The sequence below is a fragment of the Daphnia pulicaria genome, chromosome 3 (assembly GCF_021234035.1).
Source record: "Daphnia pulicaria isolate SC F1-1A chromosome 3, SC_F0-13Bv2, whole genome shotgun sequence".
NCBI lineage: Eukaryota > Metazoa > Arthropoda > Branchiopoda > Diplostraca > Daphniidae > Daphnia > Daphnia pulicaria.
The window spans coordinates 1,554,825-1,572,674 of NC_060915.1; the positions used below are offsets into that span (position 1 = coordinate 1,554,825).

At 37.3% G+C, this 17,850-nt stretch overlaps 40 pseudogenes; all 40 read left to right on the plus strand.

Annotated features, from left to right (window-relative positions):
* The first annotated feature begins 89 nt into the window (after positions 1–89).
* On the plus strand, positions 90–208 carry LOC124335445 (annotated as a pseudogene).
* Positions 209–491: 283 nt separating this feature from the next.
* Positions 492–610, plus strand: LOC124335659 (annotated as a pseudogene).
* Positions 611–894: 284 nt separating this feature from the next.
* On the plus strand, positions 895–1,013 carry LOC124330289 (annotated as a pseudogene).
* A 283-nt stretch (positions 1,014–1,296) lies between these two features.
* Positions 1,297–1,415, plus strand: LOC124335660 (annotated as a pseudogene).
* A 284-nt stretch (positions 1,416–1,699) lies between these two features.
* LOC124329922 lies at positions 1,700–1,818 on the plus strand (annotated as a pseudogene).
* Positions 1,819–2,101: 283 nt separating this feature from the next.
* On the plus strand, positions 2,102–2,220 carry LOC124335662 (annotated as a pseudogene).
* A 414-nt stretch (positions 2,221–2,634) lies between these two features.
* On the plus strand, positions 2,635–2,753 carry LOC124331891 (annotated as a pseudogene).
* A 284-nt stretch (positions 2,754–3,037) lies between these two features.
* On the plus strand, positions 3,038–3,156 carry LOC124335446 (annotated as a pseudogene).
* Positions 3,157–3,570: 414 nt separating this feature from the next.
* Positions 3,571–3,689, plus strand: LOC124331893 (annotated as a pseudogene).
* Positions 3,690–3,973: 284 nt separating this feature from the next.
* Positions 3,974–4,092, plus strand: LOC124335556 (annotated as a pseudogene).
* A 414-nt stretch (positions 4,093–4,506) lies between these two features.
* On the plus strand, positions 4,507–4,625 carry LOC124335447 (annotated as a pseudogene).
* A 414-nt stretch (positions 4,626–5,039) lies between these two features.
* On the plus strand, positions 5,040–5,158 carry LOC124330845 (annotated as a pseudogene).
* A 284-nt stretch (positions 5,159–5,442) lies between these two features.
* On the plus strand, positions 5,443–5,561 carry LOC124335065 (annotated as a pseudogene).
* A 414-nt stretch (positions 5,562–5,975) lies between these two features.
* LOC124335448 lies at positions 5,976–6,094 on the plus strand (annotated as a pseudogene).
* A 414-nt stretch (positions 6,095–6,508) lies between these two features.
* On the plus strand, positions 6,509–6,627 carry LOC124335018 (annotated as a pseudogene).
* A 414-nt stretch (positions 6,628–7,041) lies between these two features.
* Positions 7,042–7,160, plus strand: LOC124331894 (annotated as a pseudogene).
* Positions 7,161–7,444: 284 nt separating this feature from the next.
* LOC124335066 lies at positions 7,445–7,563 on the plus strand (annotated as a pseudogene).
* Positions 7,564–7,977: 414 nt separating this feature from the next.
* On the plus strand, positions 7,978–8,096 carry LOC124335450 (annotated as a pseudogene).
* Positions 8,097–8,510: 414 nt separating this feature from the next.
* Positions 8,511–8,629, plus strand: LOC124330100 (annotated as a pseudogene).
* Positions 8,630–8,913: 284 nt separating this feature from the next.
* LOC124331895 lies at positions 8,914–9,032 on the plus strand (annotated as a pseudogene).
* Positions 9,033–9,316: 284 nt separating this feature from the next.
* Positions 9,317–9,435, plus strand: LOC124335451 (annotated as a pseudogene).
* Positions 9,436–9,719: 284 nt separating this feature from the next.
* LOC124329837 lies at positions 9,720–9,838 on the plus strand (annotated as a pseudogene).
* Positions 9,839–10,252: 414 nt separating this feature from the next.
* Positions 10,253–10,371, plus strand: LOC124335019 (annotated as a pseudogene).
* A 284-nt stretch (positions 10,372–10,655) lies between these two features.
* Positions 10,656–10,774, plus strand: LOC124330118 (annotated as a pseudogene).
* Positions 10,775–11,058: 284 nt separating this feature from the next.
* Positions 11,059–11,177, plus strand: LOC124331896 (annotated as a pseudogene).
* A 284-nt stretch (positions 11,178–11,461) lies between these two features.
* Positions 11,462–11,580, plus strand: LOC124329838 (annotated as a pseudogene).
* Positions 11,581–11,994: 414 nt separating this feature from the next.
* LOC124331897 lies at positions 11,995–12,113 on the plus strand (annotated as a pseudogene).
* Positions 12,114–12,397: 284 nt separating this feature from the next.
* LOC124330294 lies at positions 12,398–12,516 on the plus strand (annotated as a pseudogene).
* Positions 12,517–12,800: 284 nt separating this feature from the next.
* Positions 12,801–12,919, plus strand: LOC124330056 (annotated as a pseudogene).
* Positions 12,920–13,203: 284 nt separating this feature from the next.
* LOC124329839 lies at positions 13,204–13,322 on the plus strand (annotated as a pseudogene).
* Positions 13,323–13,736: 414 nt separating this feature from the next.
* On the plus strand, positions 13,737–13,855 carry LOC124330299 (annotated as a pseudogene).
* A 284-nt stretch (positions 13,856–14,139) lies between these two features.
* Positions 14,140–14,258, plus strand: LOC124335452 (annotated as a pseudogene).
* A 284-nt stretch (positions 14,259–14,542) lies between these two features.
* LOC124331898 lies at positions 14,543–14,661 on the plus strand (annotated as a pseudogene).
* Positions 14,662–14,945: 284 nt separating this feature from the next.
* On the plus strand, positions 14,946–15,064 carry LOC124335453 (annotated as a pseudogene).
* A 284-nt stretch (positions 15,065–15,348) lies between these two features.
* Positions 15,349–15,467, plus strand: LOC124329840 (annotated as a pseudogene).
* Positions 15,468–15,881: 414 nt separating this feature from the next.
* Positions 15,882–16,000, plus strand: LOC124335020 (annotated as a pseudogene).
* A 284-nt stretch (positions 16,001–16,284) lies between these two features.
* Positions 16,285–16,403, plus strand: LOC124330395 (annotated as a pseudogene).
* Positions 16,404–16,687: 284 nt separating this feature from the next.
* On the plus strand, positions 16,688–16,806 carry LOC124331899 (annotated as a pseudogene).
* A 414-nt stretch (positions 16,807–17,220) lies between these two features.
* Positions 17,221–17,339, plus strand: LOC124330295 (annotated as a pseudogene).
* A 284-nt stretch (positions 17,340–17,623) lies between these two features.
* LOC124331900 lies at positions 17,624–17,742 on the plus strand (annotated as a pseudogene).
* Positions 17,743–17,850: the final 108 nt, after the last annotated feature.

Below are 17,850 nucleotides of genomic sequence, written 5' to 3' on the forward strand. Positions count from 1 at the left end.
CCAAATTCAATGAACAAACATTTCTATCACTTTGAAGTGATTTTCTATTCATCCATTGGGACTGGGAGGGTAAATTTTCATTTTTGAATGTCAACGGCCATATCACGTAGAACGCACCTGGTCTCGTCAACTCCCAGAAGTTAAGTTACGTCGAGTCCCGTTAGTACTTGGAAGGGTGACCGCTTGGGAATACGGGATGTCGTTGGCGATGAACAGTTTGTTTTCAATAACAAACTTCTTGAAATTTTTTTTCAATCACGATGGTTACCAGTCCAAATTCGTAGATAAAAAATTTCAATGCCTTAGAGATAGGTTCAATTCATCTATAAGAATGATTCTGGATCAATTCCATTGAGAGTTTTTCAAAGTTTATCGCGTTTTTTAATCGCGATGGTTACGAGTCCAAATTCAATGAACAAACATTTCTATCACTTTGAAGTGATTTTCTATTCATCCATTGGGACTGGGAGGGTCAATTTTCATTGTTGAATGTCAACGGCCATATCACGTAGAACGCACCTGGTCTTGTCAGCTCCCAGAAGTTAAGTTACGTCGAGTCCCGTTAGTACTTGAAAGGGTGACCGCTTGGGAATACGGGATGTCGTTGGCGATGAACAGTTTGTTTTCGATAACAAACTTCTTGAAATTTCTTTTCAATCACGATGGTTACCAGTCCAAATTCTTAGATAAAAAATTTCAATGGCATAGAGATAGGTTCAATTCATCTATTTGAATGATTCTGGATAAATTTCATTGCGAGTTTTTCAAAGTTTATCGCGCTTTTTTATTCGCGATGGTTACGAGTCCAAATTCAATGAACAAACATTTCTATCACTTTGAAGTGATTTTCTATTCATCCATTGGGACTGGGAGGGTAAATTTTCATTTTTGAATGTCAACGGCCATATCACGTAGAACGCACCTGGTCTCGTCATCTCCCAGAAGTTAAGTTACGTCGAGTCCCGTTAGTACTTGGAAGGGTGACCGCTTGGGAATACAGGATGTCGTTGGCGATGAACAGTTTGTTTTCAATAACAAACTTCTTGAAATTTTTTTTCAATCACGATGGTTACCAGTCCAAATTCGTAGATAAAAAATTTCAATGCCTTAGAGATAGGTTCAATTCATCTATAAGAATGATTCTGGATCAATTCCATTGAGAGTTTTTCAAAGTTTATCGCGTTTTTTAATCGCGATGGTTACGAGTCCAAATTCAATGAACAAACATTTCTATCACTTTGAAGTGATTTTCTATTCATCCATTGGGACTGGGAGGGTCAATTTTCATTGTTGAATGTCAACGGCCATATCACGTAGAACGCACCTGGTCTTGTCAGCTCCCAGAAGTTAAGTTACGTCGAGTCCCGTTAGTACTTGAAAGGGTGACCGCTTGGGAATACGGGATGTCGTTGGCGATGAACAGTTTGTTTTCGATAACAAACTTCTTGAAATTTCTTTTCAATCACGATGGTTACCAGTCCAAATTCTTAGATAAAAAATTTCAATGGCATAGAGATAGGTTCAATTCATCTATTTGAATGATTCTGGATAAATTTCATTGCGAGTTTTTCAAAGTTTATCGCGCTTTTTTATTCGCGATGGTTACGAGTCCAAATTCAATGAACAAACATTTCTATCACTTTGAAGTGATTTTCTATTCATCCATTGGGACTGGGAGGGTAAATTTTCATTTTTGAATGTCAACGGCCATATCACGTAGAACGCACCTGGTCTCGTCAGCTCCCAGAAGTTAAGTTACGTCGAGTCCCGTTAGTACTTGGAAAGGTGACCGCTTGGGAATACAGGATGTCGTTGGCGATGAACAGTTTGTTTTCAATAACAAACTTCTTGAAATTTTTTTTCAATCACGATGGTTACCAGTCCAAATTCGTAGATAAAAAATTTCAATGCCTTAGAGATAGGTTCAATTCATCTATAAGAATGATTCTGGATCAATTCCATTGAGAGTTTTTCAAAGTTTATCGCGTTTTTTAATCGCGATGGTTACGAGTCCAAATTCAATGAACAAACATTTCTATCACTTTGAAGTGATTTTCTATTCATCCATTGGGACTGGGAGGGTCAATTTTCATTGTTGAATGTCAACGGCCATATCACGTAGAACGCACCTGGTCTTGTCAGCTCCCAGAAGTTAAGTTACGTCGAGTCCCGTTAGTACTTGAAAGGGTGACCGCTTGGGAATACGGGATGTCGTTGGCGATGAACAGTTTGTTTTCAATAACAAACTTCCTGAAATTTTTTTTCAATCACGATGGTTACCAGTCCAAATTCGTAGATAAAAAATTTCAATGCCTTAGAGATAGGTTCAATTCATCTATAAGAATGATTCTGGATCAATTCCATTGAGAGTTTTTCAAAGTTTATCGCGTTTTTTAATCGCGATGGTTACCAGTCCAAATTCGTAGATCAAAAATATCAATGGCATAGAGATAGGTTCAATTCATCTATAGGAATGATTCTGGATAAATTTCATTGCGAGTTTTTCAAAGTTTATCGCGCTTTTTTATTCGCGATGGTTACGAGTCCAAATTCAATGAACAAACATTTCTATCACTTTGAAGTGATTTTCTATTCATCCATTGGGAATGGGAGGGTAATTTTTCATTTTTGAATGTCAACGGCCATATCACGTAGAACGCACCTGGTCTCGTCAGCTCCCAGAAGTTAAGTTACGTCGAGTCCCGTTAGTACTTGGAAGGGTGACCGCTTGGGAATACGGGATGTCGTTGGCGATGAACAGTTTGTTTTCGATAACAAACTTCTTGAAATTTCTTTTCAATCACGATGGTTACCAGTCCAAATTCTTAGATAAAAAATTTCAATGGCATAGAGATAGGTTCAATTCATCTATTTGAATGATTCTGGATAAATTTCATTGCGAGTTTTTCAAAGTTTATCGCGCTTTTTTATTCGCGATGGTTACGAGTCCAAATTCAATGAACAAACATTTCTATCACTTTGAAGTGATTTTCTATTCATCCATTGGGACTGGGAGGGTAAATTTTCATTTTTGAATGTCAACGGCCATATCACGTAGAACGCACCTGGTCTCGTCAACTCCCAGAAGTTAAGTTACGTCGAGTCCCGTTAGTACTTGGAAGGGTGACCGCTTGGGAATACGGGATGTCGTTGGCGATGAACAGTTTGTTTTCAATAACAAACTTCTTGAAATTTTTTTTCAATCACGATGGTTACCAGTCCAAATTCGTAGATAAAAAATTTCAATGCCTTAGAGATAGGTTCAATTCATCTATAAGAATGATTCTGGATCAATTCCATTGAGAGTTTTTCAAAGTTTATCGCGTTTTTTAATCGCGATGGTTACCAGTCCAAATTCGTAGATCAAAAATATCAATGGCATAGAGATAGGTTCAATTCATCTATAGGAATGATTCTGGATAAATTTCATTGCGAGTTTTTCAAAGTTTATCGCGCTTTTTTATTCGCGATGGTTACGAGTCCAAATTCAATGAACAAACATTTCTATCACTTTGAAGTGATTTTCTATTCATCCATTGGGAATGGGAGGGTAATTTTTCATTTTTGAATGTCAACGGCCATATCACGTAGAACGCACCTGGTCTCGTCAGCTCCCAGAAGTTAAGTTACGTCGAGTCCCGTTAGTACTTGGAAGGGTGACCGCTTGGGAATACGGGATGTCGTTGGCGATGAACAGTTTGTTTTCGATAACAAACTTCTTGAAATTTCTTTTCAATCACGATGGTTACCAGTCCAAATTCTTAGATAAAAAATTTCAATGGCATAGAGATAGGTTCAATTCATCTATTTGAATGATTCTGGATAAATTTCATTGCGAGTTTTTCAAAGTTTATCGCGCTTTTTTATTCGCGATGGTTACGAGTCCAAATTCAATGAACAAACATTTCTATCACTTTGAAGTGATTTTCTATTCATCCATTGGGACTGGGAGGGTAAATTTTCATTTTTGAATGTCAACGGCCATATCACGTAGATCGCACCTGGTCTCGTCAGCTCCCAGAAGTTAAGTTACGTCGAGTCCCGTTAGTACTTGGAAGGGTGACCGCTTGGGAATACAGGATGTCGTTGGCGATGAACAGTTTGTTTTCAATAACAAACTTCTTGAAATTTTTTTTCAATCACGATGGTTACCAGTCCAAATTCGTAGATAAAAAATTTCAATGCCTTAGAGATAGGTTCAATTCATCTATAAGAATGATTCTGGATCAATTCCATTGAGAGTTTTTCAAAGTTTTTCGCGTTTTTTAATCGCGATGGTTACCAGTCCAAATTCGTAGATCAAAAATATCAATGGCATAGAGATAGGTTCAATTCATCTATTTGAATGATTCTGGATAAATTTCATTGCGAGTTTTTCAAAGTTTATCGCGCTTTTTTATTCGCGATGGTTACGAGTCCAAATTCAATGAACAAACATTTCTATCACTTTGAAGTGATTTTCTATTCATCCATTGGGACTGGGAGGGTAAATTTTCATTTTTGAATGTCAACGGCCATATCACGTAGAACGCACCTGGTCTCGTCAACTCCCAGAAGTTAAGTTACGTCGAGTCCCGTTAGTACTTGGAAGGGTGACCGCTTGGGAATACGGGATGTCGTTGGCGATGAACAGTTTGTTTTCAATAACAAACTTCTTGAAATTTTTTTTCAATCACGATGGTTACCAGTCCAAATTCGTAGATAAAAAATTTCAATGCCTTAGAGATAGGTTCAATTCATCTATAAGAATGATTCTGGATCAATTCCATTGAGAGTTTTTCAAAGTTTATCGCGTTTTTTAATCGCGATGGTTACCAGTCCAAATTCGTAGATCAAAAATATCAATGGCATAGAGATAGGTTCAATTCATCTATAGGAATGATTCTGGATAAATTTCATTGCGAGTTTTTCAAAGTTTATCGCGCTTTTTTATTCGCGATGGTTACGAGTCCAAATTCAATGAACAAACATTTCTATCACTTTGAAGTGATTTTCTATTCATCCATTGGGAATGGGAGGGTAATTTTTCATTTTTGAATGTCAACGGCCATATCACGTAGAACGCACCTGGTCTCGTCAGCTCCCAGAAGTTAAGTTACGTAGAGTCCCGTTAGTACTTGGAAGGGTGACCGCTTGGGAATACGGGATGTCGTTGGCGATGAACAGTTTGTTTTCGATAACAAACTTCTTGAAATTTCTTTTCAATCACGATGGTTACCAGTCCAAATTCTTAGATAAAAAATTTCAATGGCATAGAGATAGGTTCAATTCATCTATTTGAATGATTCTGGATAAATTTCATTGCGAGTTTTTCAAAGTTTATCGCGCTTTTTTATTCGCGATGGTTACGAGTCCAAATTCAATGAACAAACATTTCTATCACTTTGAAGTGATTTTCTATTCATCCATTGGGACTGGGAGGGTAAATTTTCATTTTTGAATGTCAACGGCCATATCACGTAGAACGCACCTGGTCTCGTCAGCTCCCAGAAGTTAAGTTACGTCGAGTCCCGTTAGTACTTGGAAGGGTGACCGCTTGGGAATACAGGATGTCGTTGGCGATGAACAGTTTGTTTTCAATAACAAACTTCTTGAAATTTTTTTTCAATCACGATGGTTACCAGTCCAAATTCGTAGATAAAAAATTTCAATGCCTTAGAGATAGGTTCAATTCATCTATAAGAATGATTCTGGATCAATTCCATTGAGAGTTTTTCAAAGTTTATCGCGTTTTTTAATCGCGATGGTTACCAGTCCAAATTCGTAGATCAAAAATATCAATGGCATAGAGATAGGTTCAATTCATCTATTTGAATGATTCTGGATAAATTTCATTGCGAGTTTTTCAAAGTTTATCGCGCTTTTTTATTCGCGATGGTTACGAGTCCAAATTCAATGAACAAACATTTCTATCACTTTGAAGTGATTTTCTATTCATCCATTGGGACTGGGAGGGTAAATTTTCATTTTTGAATGTCAACGGCCATATCACGTAGAACGCACCTGGTCTCGTCAACTCCCAGAAGTTAAGTTACGTCGAGTCCCGTTAGTACTTGGAAGGGTGACCGCTTGGGAATACGGGATGTCGTTGGCGATGAACAGTTTGTTTTCAATAACAAACTTCTTGAAATTTTTTTTCAATCACGATGGTTACCAGTCCAAATTCGTAGATAAAAAATTTCAATGCCTTAGAGATAGGTTCAATTCATCTATAAGAATGATTCTGGATCAATTCCATTGAGAGTTTTTCAAAGTTTATCGCGTTTTTTAATCGCGATGGTTACCAGTCCAAATTCGTAGATCAAAAATATCAATGACATAGAGATAGGTTCAATTCATCTATTTGAATGATTCTGGATAAATTTCATTGCGAGTTTTTCAAAGTTTATCGCGCTTTTTTATTCGCGATGGTTACGAGTCCAAATTCAATGAACAAACATTTCTATCACTTTGAAGTGATTTTCTATTCATCCATTGGGACTGGGAGGGTCAATTTTCATTGTTGAATGTCAACGGCCATATCACGTAGAACGCACCTGGTCTTGTCAGCTCCCAGAAGTTAAGTTACGTCGAGTCCCGTTAGTACTTGGAAGGGTGACCGCTTGGGAATACGGGATGTCGTTGGCGATGAACAGTTTGTTTTCAATAACAAACTTCCTGAAATTTTTTTTCAATCACGATGGTTACCAGTCCAAATTCGTAGATAAAAAATTTCAATGCCTTAGAGATAGGTTCAATTCATCTATAAGAATGATTCTGGATCAATTCCATTGAGAGTTTTTCAAAGTTTATCGCGTTTTTTAATCGCGATGGTTACCAGTCCAAATTCGTAGATCAAAAATATCAATGGCATAGAGATAGGTTCAATTCATCTATAGGAATGATTCTGGATAAATTTCATTGCGAGTTTTTCAAAGTTTATCGCGCTTTTTTATTCGCGATGGTTACGAGTCCAAATTCAATGAACAAACATTTCTATCACTTTGAAGTGATTTTCTATTCATCCATTGGGAATGGGAGGGTAATTTTTCATTTTTGAATGTCAACGGCCATATCACGTAGAACGCACCTGGTCTCGTCAGCTCCCAGAAGTTAAGTTACGTCGAGTCCCGTTAGTACTTGGAAGGGTGACCGCTTGGGAATACGGGATGTCGTTGGCGATGAACAGTTTGTTTTCGATAACAAACTTCTTGAAATTTCTTTTCAATCACGATGGTTACCAGTCCAAATTCTTAGATAAAAAATTTCAATGGCATAGAGATAGGTTCAATTCATCTATTTGAATGATTCTGGATAAATTTCATTGCGAGTTTTTCAAAGTTTATCGCGCTTTTTTATTCGCGATGGTTACGAGTCCAAATTCAATGAACAAACATTTCTATCACTTTGAAGTGATTTTCTATTCATCCATTGGGACTGGGAGGGTAAATTTTCATTTTTGAATGTCAACGGCCATATCACGTAGAACGCACCTGGTCTCGTCAGCTCCCAGAAGTTAAGTTACGTCGAGTCCCGTTAGTACTTGGAAGGGTGACCGCTTGGGAATACAGGATGTCGTTGGCGATGAACAGTTTGTTTTCAATAACAAACTTCTTGAAATTTTTTTTCAATCACGATGGTTACCAGTCCAAATTCGTAGATAAAAAATTTCAATGCCTTAGAGATAGGTTCAATTCATCTATAAGAATGATTCTGGATCAATTCCATTGAGAGTTTTTCAAAGTTTTTCGCGTTTTTTAATCGCGATGGTTACCAGTCCAAATTCGTAGATCAAAAATATCAATGGCATAGAGACAGGTTCAATTCATCTATTTGAATGATTCTGGATAAATTTCATTGCGAGTTTTTCAAAGTTTATCGCGCTTTTTTATTCGCGATGGTTACGAGTCCAAATTCAATGAACAAACATTTCTATCACTTTGAAGTGATTTTCTATTCATCCATTGGGACTGGGAGGGTAAATTTTCATTTTTGAATGTCAACGGCCATATCACGTAGAACGCACCTGGTCTCGTCAACTCCCAGAAGTTAAGTTACGTCGAGTCCCGTTAGTACTTGGAAGGGTGACCGCTTGGGAATACGGGATGTCGTTGGCGATGAACAGTTTGTTTTCAATAACAAACTTCTTGAAATTTTTTTTCAATCACGATGGTTACCAGTCCAAATTCGTAGATAAAAAATTTCAATGCCTTAGAGATAGGTTCAATTCATCTATAAGAATGATTCTGGATCAATTCCATTGAGAGTTTTTCAAAGTTTATCGCGTTTTTTAATCGCGATGGTTACCAGTCCAAATTCGTAGATCAAAAATATCAATGACATAGAGATAGGTTCAATTCATCTATAGGAATGATTCTGGATAAATTTCATTGCGAGTTTTTCAAAGTTTATCGCGCTTTTTTATTCGCGATGGTTACGAGTCCAAATTCAATGAACAAACATTTCTATCACTTTGAAGTGATTTTCTATTCATCCATTGGGACTGGGAGGGTAAATTTTCATTATTGAATGTCAACGGCCATATCACGTAGAACGCACCTGGTCTCGTCAACTCCCAGAAGTTAAGTTACGTCGAGTCCCGTTAGTGCTTGGAAGGGTGACCGCTTGGGAATACGGGATGTCGTTGGCGATGAACAGTTTGTTTTCAATAACAAACTTCCTGAAATTTTTTTTCAATCACGATGGTTACCAGTCCAAATTCGTAGATAAAAAATTTCAATGCCTTAGAGATAGGTTCAATTCATCTATAAGAATGATTCTGGATCAATTCCATTGAGAGTTTTTCAAAGTTTATCGCGCTTTTTTATTCGCGATGGTTACGAGTCCAAATTCAATGAACAAACCTTTCTATCACTTTGAAGTGATTTTCTATTCATCCATTGGGAATGGGAGGGTAATTTTTCATTTTTGAATGTCAACGGCCATATCACGTAGAACGCACCTGGTCTCGTCAGCTCCCAGAAGTTAAGTTACGTCGAGTCCCGTTAGTACTTGGAAGGGTGACCGCTTGGGAATACGGGATGTCGTTGGCGATGAACAGTTTGTTTTCAATAACAAACTTCTTGAAATTTTTTTTCAATCACGATGGTTACCAGTCCAAATTCTTAGATAAAAAATTTCAATGGCATAGAGATAGGTTCAATTCATCTATTTGAATGATTCTGGATAAATTTCATTGCGAGTTTTTCAAATTTTATCGCGCTTTTTTATTCGCGATGGTTACGAGTCCAAATTCAATGAACAAACATTTCTATCACTTTGAAGTGATTTTCTATTCATCCATTGGGACTGGGAGGGTAAATTTTCATTATTGAATGTCAACGGCCATATCACGTAGAACGCACCTGGTCTCGTCAACTCCCAGAAGTTAAGTTACGTCGAGTCCCGTTAGTACTTGGAAGGGTGACCGCTTGGGAATACGGGATGTCGTTGGCGATGAACAGTTTGTTTTCAATAACAAACTTCCTGAAATTTTTTTTCAATCACGATGGTTACCAGTCCAAATTCGTAGATAAAAAATTTCAATGGCATAGAGATAGGTTCAATTCATCGATTTGAATGATTCTGGATAAATTTCATTGCGAGTTTTTCAAAGTTTATCGCGCTTTTTTATTCGCGATGGTTACGAGTCCAAATTCAATGAACAAACATTTCTATCACTTTGAAGTGATTTTCTATTCATCCATTGGGACTGGGAGGGTAAATTTTCATTTTTGAATGTCAACGGCCATATCACGTAGAACGCACCTGGTCTCGTCAGCTCCCAGAAAATAAGTTACGTCGAGTCCCGTTAGTACTTGGAAGGGTGACCGCTTGGGAATACGGGATGTCGTTGGCGATGAACAGTTTGTTTTCAATAACAAACTTCTTGAAATTTTTTTTCAATCACGATGGTTACCAGTCCAAATTCGTAGATAAAAAATTTCAATGCCTTAGAGATAGGTTCAATTCATCTATAAGAATGATTCTGGATCAATTCCATTGAGAGTTTTTCAAAGTTGATCGCGTTTTTTAATCGCGATGGTTACCAGTCCAAATTCGTAGATCAAAAATATCAATGGCATAGAGATAGGTTCAATTCATCTATAGGAATGATTCTGGATAAATTTCATTGCGAGTTTTTCAAAGTTTATCGCGCTTTTTTATTCGCGATGGTTACGAGTCCAAATTCAATGAACAAACATTTCTATCACTTTGAAGTGATTTTCTATTCATCCATTGGGACTGGGAGGGTAAATTTTCATTTTTGAATGTCAACGGCCATATCACGTAGAACGCACCTGGTCTTGTCAGCTCCCAGAAGTTAAGTTACGTCGAGTCCCGTTAGTACTTGGAAGGGTGACCGCTTGGGAATACGGGATGTCGTTGGCGATGAACAGTTTGTTTTCAATAACAAACTTCTTGAAATTTTTTTTCAATCACGATGGTTACCAGTCCAAATTCTTAGATAAAAAATTTCAATGGCATAGAGATAGGTTCAATTCATCTATTTGAATGATTCTGGATAAATTTCATTGCGAGTTTTTCAAATTTTATCGCGCTTTTTTATTCGCGATGGTTACGAGTCCAAATTCAATGAACAAACATTTCTATCACTTTGAAGTGATTTTCTATTCATCCATTGGGACTGGGAGGGTAAATTTTCATTATTGAATGTCAACGGCCATATCACGTAGAACGCACCTGGTCTCGTCAACTCCCAGAAGTTAAGTTACGTCGAGTCCCGTTAGTAATTGGAAGGGTGACCCCTTGGGAATACGGGATGTCGTTGGCGATGAACAGTTTGTTTTCAATAACAAACTTGCTGAAATTTTTTTTCAATCACGATGGTTACCAGTCCAAATTCGTAGATAAAAAATTTCAATGCCTTAGAGATAGGTTCAATTCATCTATAAGAATGATTCTGGATCAATTCCATTGAGAGTTTTTCAAAGTTTATCGCGCTTTTTTATTCGCGATGGTTACGAGTCCAAATTCAATGAACAAACATTTCTATCACTTTGAAGTGATTTTCTATTCATCCATTGGGAATGGGAGGGTAATTTTTCATTTTTGAATGTCAACGGCCATATCACGTAGAACGCACCTGGTCTCGTCAGCTCCCAGAAGTTAAGTTACGTCGAGTCCCGTTAGTACTTGGAAGGGTGACCGCTTGGGAATACGGGATGTCGTTGGCGATGAACAGTTTGTTTTCGATAACAAACTTCTTGAAATTTCTTTTCAATCACGATGGTTACCAGTCCAAATTCTTAGATAAAAAATTTCAATGGCATAGAGATAGGTTCAATTCATCTATTTGAATGATTCTGGATAAATTTCATTGCGAGTTTTTCAAAGTTTATCGCGCTTTTTTATTCGCGATGGTTACGAGTCCAAATTCAATGAACAAACATTTCTATCACTTTGAAGTGATTTTCTATTCATCCATTGGGACTGGGAGGGTAAATTTTCATTTTTGAATGTCAACGGCCATATCACGTAGAACGCACCTGGTCTCGTCAGCTCCCAGAAAATAAGTTACGTCGAGTCCCGTTAGTACTTGGAAGGGTGACCGCTTGGGAATACGGGATGTCGTTGGCGATGAACAGTTTGTTTTCAATAACAAACTTCTTGAAATTTTTTTTCAATCACGATGGTTACCAGTCCAAATTCGTAGATAAAAAATTTCAATGCCTTAGAGATAGGTTCAATTCATCTATAAGAATGATTCTGGATCAATTCCATTGAGAGTTTTTCAAAGTTGATCGCGTTTTTTAATCGCGATGGTTACCAGTCCAAATTCGTAGATCAAAAATATCAATGGCATAGAGATAGGTTCAATTCATCTATAGGAATGATTCTTGATAAATTTCATTGCGAGTTTTTCAAAGTTTATCGCGCTTTTTTATTCGCGATGGTTACGAGTCCAAATTCAATGAAAAAACATTTCTATCACTTTGAAGTGATTTTCTATTCATCCATTGGGAATGGGAGGGTAAATTTTCATTTTTGAATGTCAACGGCCATATCACGTAGAACGCACCTGGTCTCGTCAGCTCCCAGAAGTTAAGTTACGTCGAGTCCCGTTAGTACTTGGAAGGGTGACCGCTTGGGAATACGGGATGTCGTTGGCGATGAACAGTTTGTTTTCAATAACAAACTTCTTGAAATTTTTTTTCAATCACGATGGTTACCAGTCCAAATTCTTAGATAAAAAATTTCAATGGCATAGAGATAGGTTCAATTCATCTATTTGAATGATTCTGGATAAATTTCATTGCGAGTTTTTCAAAGTTTATCGCGCTTTTTTATTCGCGATGGTTACGAGTCCAAATTCAATGAACAAACATTTCTATCACTTTGAAGTGATTTTCTATTCATCCATTGGGACTGGGAGGGTAAATTTTCATTTTTGAATGTCAACGGCCATATCACGTAGAACGCACCTGGTCTTGTCAGCTCCTAGAAGTTAAGTTACGTCGAGTCCCGTTAGTTCTTGGAAGGGTGACCGCTTGGGAATACGGGATGTCGTTGGCGATGAACAGTTTGTTTTCAAAAACAAACTTCTTGAAATTTTTTTTCAATCACGATGGTTACCAGTCCAAATTCTTAGATAAAAAATTTCAATGGCATAGAGATAGGTTCAATTCATCTATTTGAATGATTCTGGATAAATTTCATTGCGAGTTTTTCAAATTTTATCGCGCTTTTTTATTCGCGATGGTTACGAGTCCAAATTCAATGAACAAACATTTCTATCACTTTGAAGTGATTTTCTATTCATCCATTGGGACTGGGAGGGTAAATTTTCATTTTTGAATGTCAACGGCCATATCACGTAGAACGCACCTGGTCTTGTCAGCTCCCAGAAGTTAAGTTACGTCGAGTCCCGTTAGTACTTGGAAGAGTGACCGCTTGGGAATACGGGATGTCGTTGGCGATGAACAGTTTGTTTTCAATAACAAACTTCTTGAAATTTTTTTTCAATCACGATGGTTACCAGTCCAAATTCTTAGATAAAAAATTTCAATGGCATAGAGATAGGTTCAATTCATCGATTTGAATGATTCTGGATAAATTTCATTGCGAGTTTTTCAAAGTTTATCGCGCTTTTTTATTCGCGATGGTTACGAGTCCAAATTCAATGAACAAACATTTCTATCACTTTGAAGTGATTTTCTATTCATCCATTGGGACTGGGAGGGTAAATTTTCATTTTTGAATGTCAACGGCCATATCACGTAGAACGCACCTGGTCTCGTCAGCTCCCAGAAAATAAGTTACGTCGAGTCCCGTTAGTACTTGGAAGGGTGACCGCTTGGGAATACGGGATGTCGTTGGCGATGAACAGTTTGTTTTCAATAACAAACTTCTTGAAATTTTTTTTCAATCACGATGGTTACCAGTCCAAATTCGTAGATAAAAAATTTCAATGCCTTAGAGATAGGTTCAATTCATCTATAAGAAAAATTCTGGATCAATTCCATTGAGAGTTTTTCAAAGTTTATCGCGTTTTTTAATCGCGATGGTTACCAGTCCAAATTCGTAGATCAAAAATATCAATGGCATAGAGATAGGTTCAATTCATCTATAGGAATGATTCTGGATAAATTTCATTGCGAGTTTTTCAAAGTTTATCGCGCTTTTTTATTCGCGATGGTTACGAGTCCAAATTCAATGAACAAACATTTCTATCACTTTGAAGTGATTTTCTATTCATCCATTGGGACTGGGAGGGTAAATTTTCATTTTTGAATGTCAACGGCCATATCACGTAGAACGCACCTGGTCTTGTCAGCTCCCAGAAGATAAGTTACGTCGAGTACCGTTAGTACTTGGAAGGGTGACCGCTTGGGAATACGGGATGTCGTTGGCGATGAACAGTTTGTTTTCAATAACAAACTTCTTGAAATTTTTTTTCAATCACGATGGTTACCAGTCCAAATTCTTAGATAAAAAATTTCAATGGCATAGAGATAGGTTCAATTCATCTATTTGAATGATTCTGGATAAATTTCATTGCGAGTTTTTCAAAGTTTATCGCGCTTTTTTATTCGCGATGGTTACGAGTCCAAATTCAATGAACAAACATTTCTATCACTTTGAAGTGATTTTCTATTCATCCATTGGGACTGGGAGGGTAAATTTTCATTATTGAATGTCAACGGCCATATCACGTAGAACGCACCTGGTCTCGTCAACTCCCAGAAGTTAAGTTACGTCGAGTCCCGTTAGTACTTGGAAGGGTGACCGCTTGGGAATACGGGATGTCGTTGGCGATGAACAGTTTGTTTTCAATAACAAACTTCCTGAAATTTTTTTTCAATCACGATGGTTACCAGTCCAAATTCGTAGATAAAAAATTTCAATGCCTTAGAGATAGGTTCAATTCATCTATAAGAATGATTCTGGATCAATTCCATTGAGAGTTTTTCAAAGTTTATCGCGCTTTTTTATTCGCGATGGTTACGAGTCCAAATTCAATGAACAAACATTTCTATCACTTTGAAGTGATTTTCTATTCATCCATTGGGAATGGGAGGGTAATTTTTCATTTTTGAATGTCAACGGCCATATCACGTAGAACGCACCTGGTCTCGTCAGCTCCCAGAAGTTAAGTTACGTCGAGTCCCGTTAGTACTTGGAAGGGTGACCGCTTGGGAATACGGGATGTCGTTGGCGATGAACAGTTTGTTTTCAATAACAAACTTCTTGAAATTTTTTTTCAATCACGATGGTTACCAGTCCAAATTCTTAGATAAAAAATTTCAATGGCATAGAGATAGGTTCAATTCATCTATTTGAATGATTCTGGATAAATTTCATTGCGAGTTTTTCAAATTTTATCGCGCTTTTTTATTCGCGATGGTTACGAGTCCAAATTCAATGAACAAACATTTCTATCACTTTGAAGTGATTTTCTATTCATCCATTGGGACTGGGAGGGTAAATTTTCATTATTGAATGTCAACGGCCATATCACGTAGAACGCACCTGGTCTCGTCAACTCCCAGAAGTTAAGTTACGTCGAGTCCCGTTAGTACTTGGAAGGGTGACCGCTTGGGAATACGGGATGTCGTTGGCGATGAACAGTTTGTTTTCAATAACAAACTTCCTGAAATTTTTTTTCAATCACGATGGTTACCAGTCCAAATTCGTAGATAAAAAATTTCAATGGCATAGAGATAGGTTCAATTCATCGATTTGAATGATTCTGGATAAATTTCATTGCGAGTTTTTCAAAGTTTATCGCGCTTTTTTATTCGCGATGGTTACGAGTCCAAATTCAATGAACAAACATTTCTATCACTTTGAAGTGATTTTCTATTCATCCATTGGGACTGGGAGGGTAAATTTTCATTTTTGAATGTCAACGGCCATATCACGTAGAACGCACCTGGTCTCGTCAGCTCCCAGAAAATAAGTTACGTCGAGTCCCGTTAGTACTTGGAAGGGTGACCGCTTGGGAATACGGGATGTCGTTGGCGATGAACAGTTTGTTTTCAATAACAAACTTCTTGAAATTTTTTTTCAATCACGATGGTTACCAGTCCAAATTCGTAGATAAAAAATTTCAATGCCTTAGAGATAGGTTCAATTCATCTATAAGAATGATTCTGGATCAATTCCATTGAGAGTTTTTCAAAGTTTATCGCGTTTTTTAATCGCGATGGTTACCAGTCCAAATTCGTAGATCAAAAATATCAATGGCATAGAGATAGGTTCAATTCATCTATAGGAATGATTCTGGATAAATTTCATTGCGAGTTTTTCAAAGTTTATCGCGCTTTTTTATTCGCGATGGTTACGAGTCCAAATTCAATGAACAAACATTTCTATCACTTTGAAGTGATTTTCTATTCATCCATTGGGACTGGGAGGGTAAATTTTCATTTTTGAATGTCAACGGCCATATCACGTAGAACGCACCTGGTCTTGTCAGCTCCCAGAAGTTAAGTTACGTCGAGTCCCGTTAGTACTTGGAAGGGTGACCGCTTGGGAATACGGGATGTCGTTGGCGATGAACAGTTTGTTTTCAATAACAATCTTCTTGAAATTTTTTTTCAATCACGATGGTTACCAGTCCAAATTCTTAGATAAAAAATTTCAATGGCATAGAGATAGGTTCAATTCATCTATTTGAATGATTCTGGATAAATTTCATTGCGAGTTTTTCAAATTTTATCGCGCTTTTTTATTCGCGATGGTTACGAGTCCAAATTCAATGAACAAACATTTCTATCACTTTGAAGTGATTTTCTATTCATCCATTGGGACTGGGAGGGTAAATTTTCATTATTGAATGTCAACGGCCATATCACGTAGAACGCACCTGTTCTCGTCAACTCCCAGAAGTTAAGTTACGTCGAGTCCCGTTAGTAATTGGAAGGGTGACCCCTTGGGAATACGGGATGTCGTTGGCGATGAACAGTTTGTTTTCAATAACAAACTTCCTGAAATTTTTTTTCAATCACGATGGTTACCAGTCCAAATTCGTAGATAAAAAATTTCAATGCCTTAGAGATAGGTTCAATTCATCTATAAGAATGATTCTGGATCAATTCCATTGAGAGTTTTTCAAAGTTTATCGCGCTTTTTTATTCGCGATGGTTACGAGTCCAAATTCAATGAACAAACATTTCTATCACTTTGAAGTGATTTTCTATTCATCCATTGGGAATGGGAGGGTAATTTTTCATTTTTGAATGTCAACGGCCATATCACGTAGAACGCACCTGGTCTCGTCAGCTCCCAGAAGTTAAGTTACGTCGAGTCCCGTTAGTACTTGGAAGGGTGACCGCTTGGGAATACGGGATGTCGTTGGCGATGAACAGTTTGTTTTCAATAACAAACTTCTTGAAATTTTTTTTCAATCACGATGGTTACCAGTCCAAATTCTTAGATAAAAAATTTCAATGGCATAGAGATAGGTTCAATTCATCTATTTGAATGATTCTGGATAAATTTCATTGCGAGTTTTTCAAAGTTTATCGCGTTTTTTAATCGCGATGGTTACCAGTCCAAATTCGTAGATCAAAAATATCAATGGCATAGAGATAGGTTCAATTCATCTATAGGAATGATTCTGGATAAATTTCATTGCGAGTTTTTCAAAGTTTATCGCGCTTTTTTATTCGCGATGGTTACGAGTCCAAATTCAATGAACAAACATTTCTATCACTTTGAAGTGATTTTCTATTCATCCATTGGGACTGGGAGGGTAAATTTTCATTTTTGAATGTCAACGGCCATATCACGTAGAACGCACCTGGTCTTGTCAGCTCCTAGAAGTTAAGTTACGTCGAGTCCCGTTAGTTCTTGGAAGGGTGACCGCTTGGGAATACGGGATGTCGTTGGCGATGAACAGTTTGTTTTCAAAAACAAACTTCTTGAAATTTTTTTTCAATCACGATGGTTACCAGTCCAAATTCTTAGATAAAAAATTTCAATGGCATAGAGATAGGTTCAATTCATCTATTTGAATGATTCTGGATAAATTTCATTGCGAGTTTTTCAAATTTTATCGCGCTTTTTTATTCGCGATGGTTACGAGTCCAAATTCAATGAACAAACATTTCTATCACTTTGAAGTGATTTTCTATTCATCCATTGGGAATGGGAGGGTAATTTTTCATTTTTGAATGTCAACGGCCATATCACGTAGAACGCACCTGGTCTCGTCAGCTCCCAGAAGTTAAGTTACGTCGAGTCCCGTTAGTACTTGGAAGGGTGACCGCTTGGGAATACGGGATGTCGTTGGCGATGAACAGTTTGTTTTCAATAACAAACTTCTTGAAATTTTTTTTCAATCACGATGGTTACCAGTCCAAATTCTTAGATAAAAAATTTCAATGGCATAGAGATAGGTTC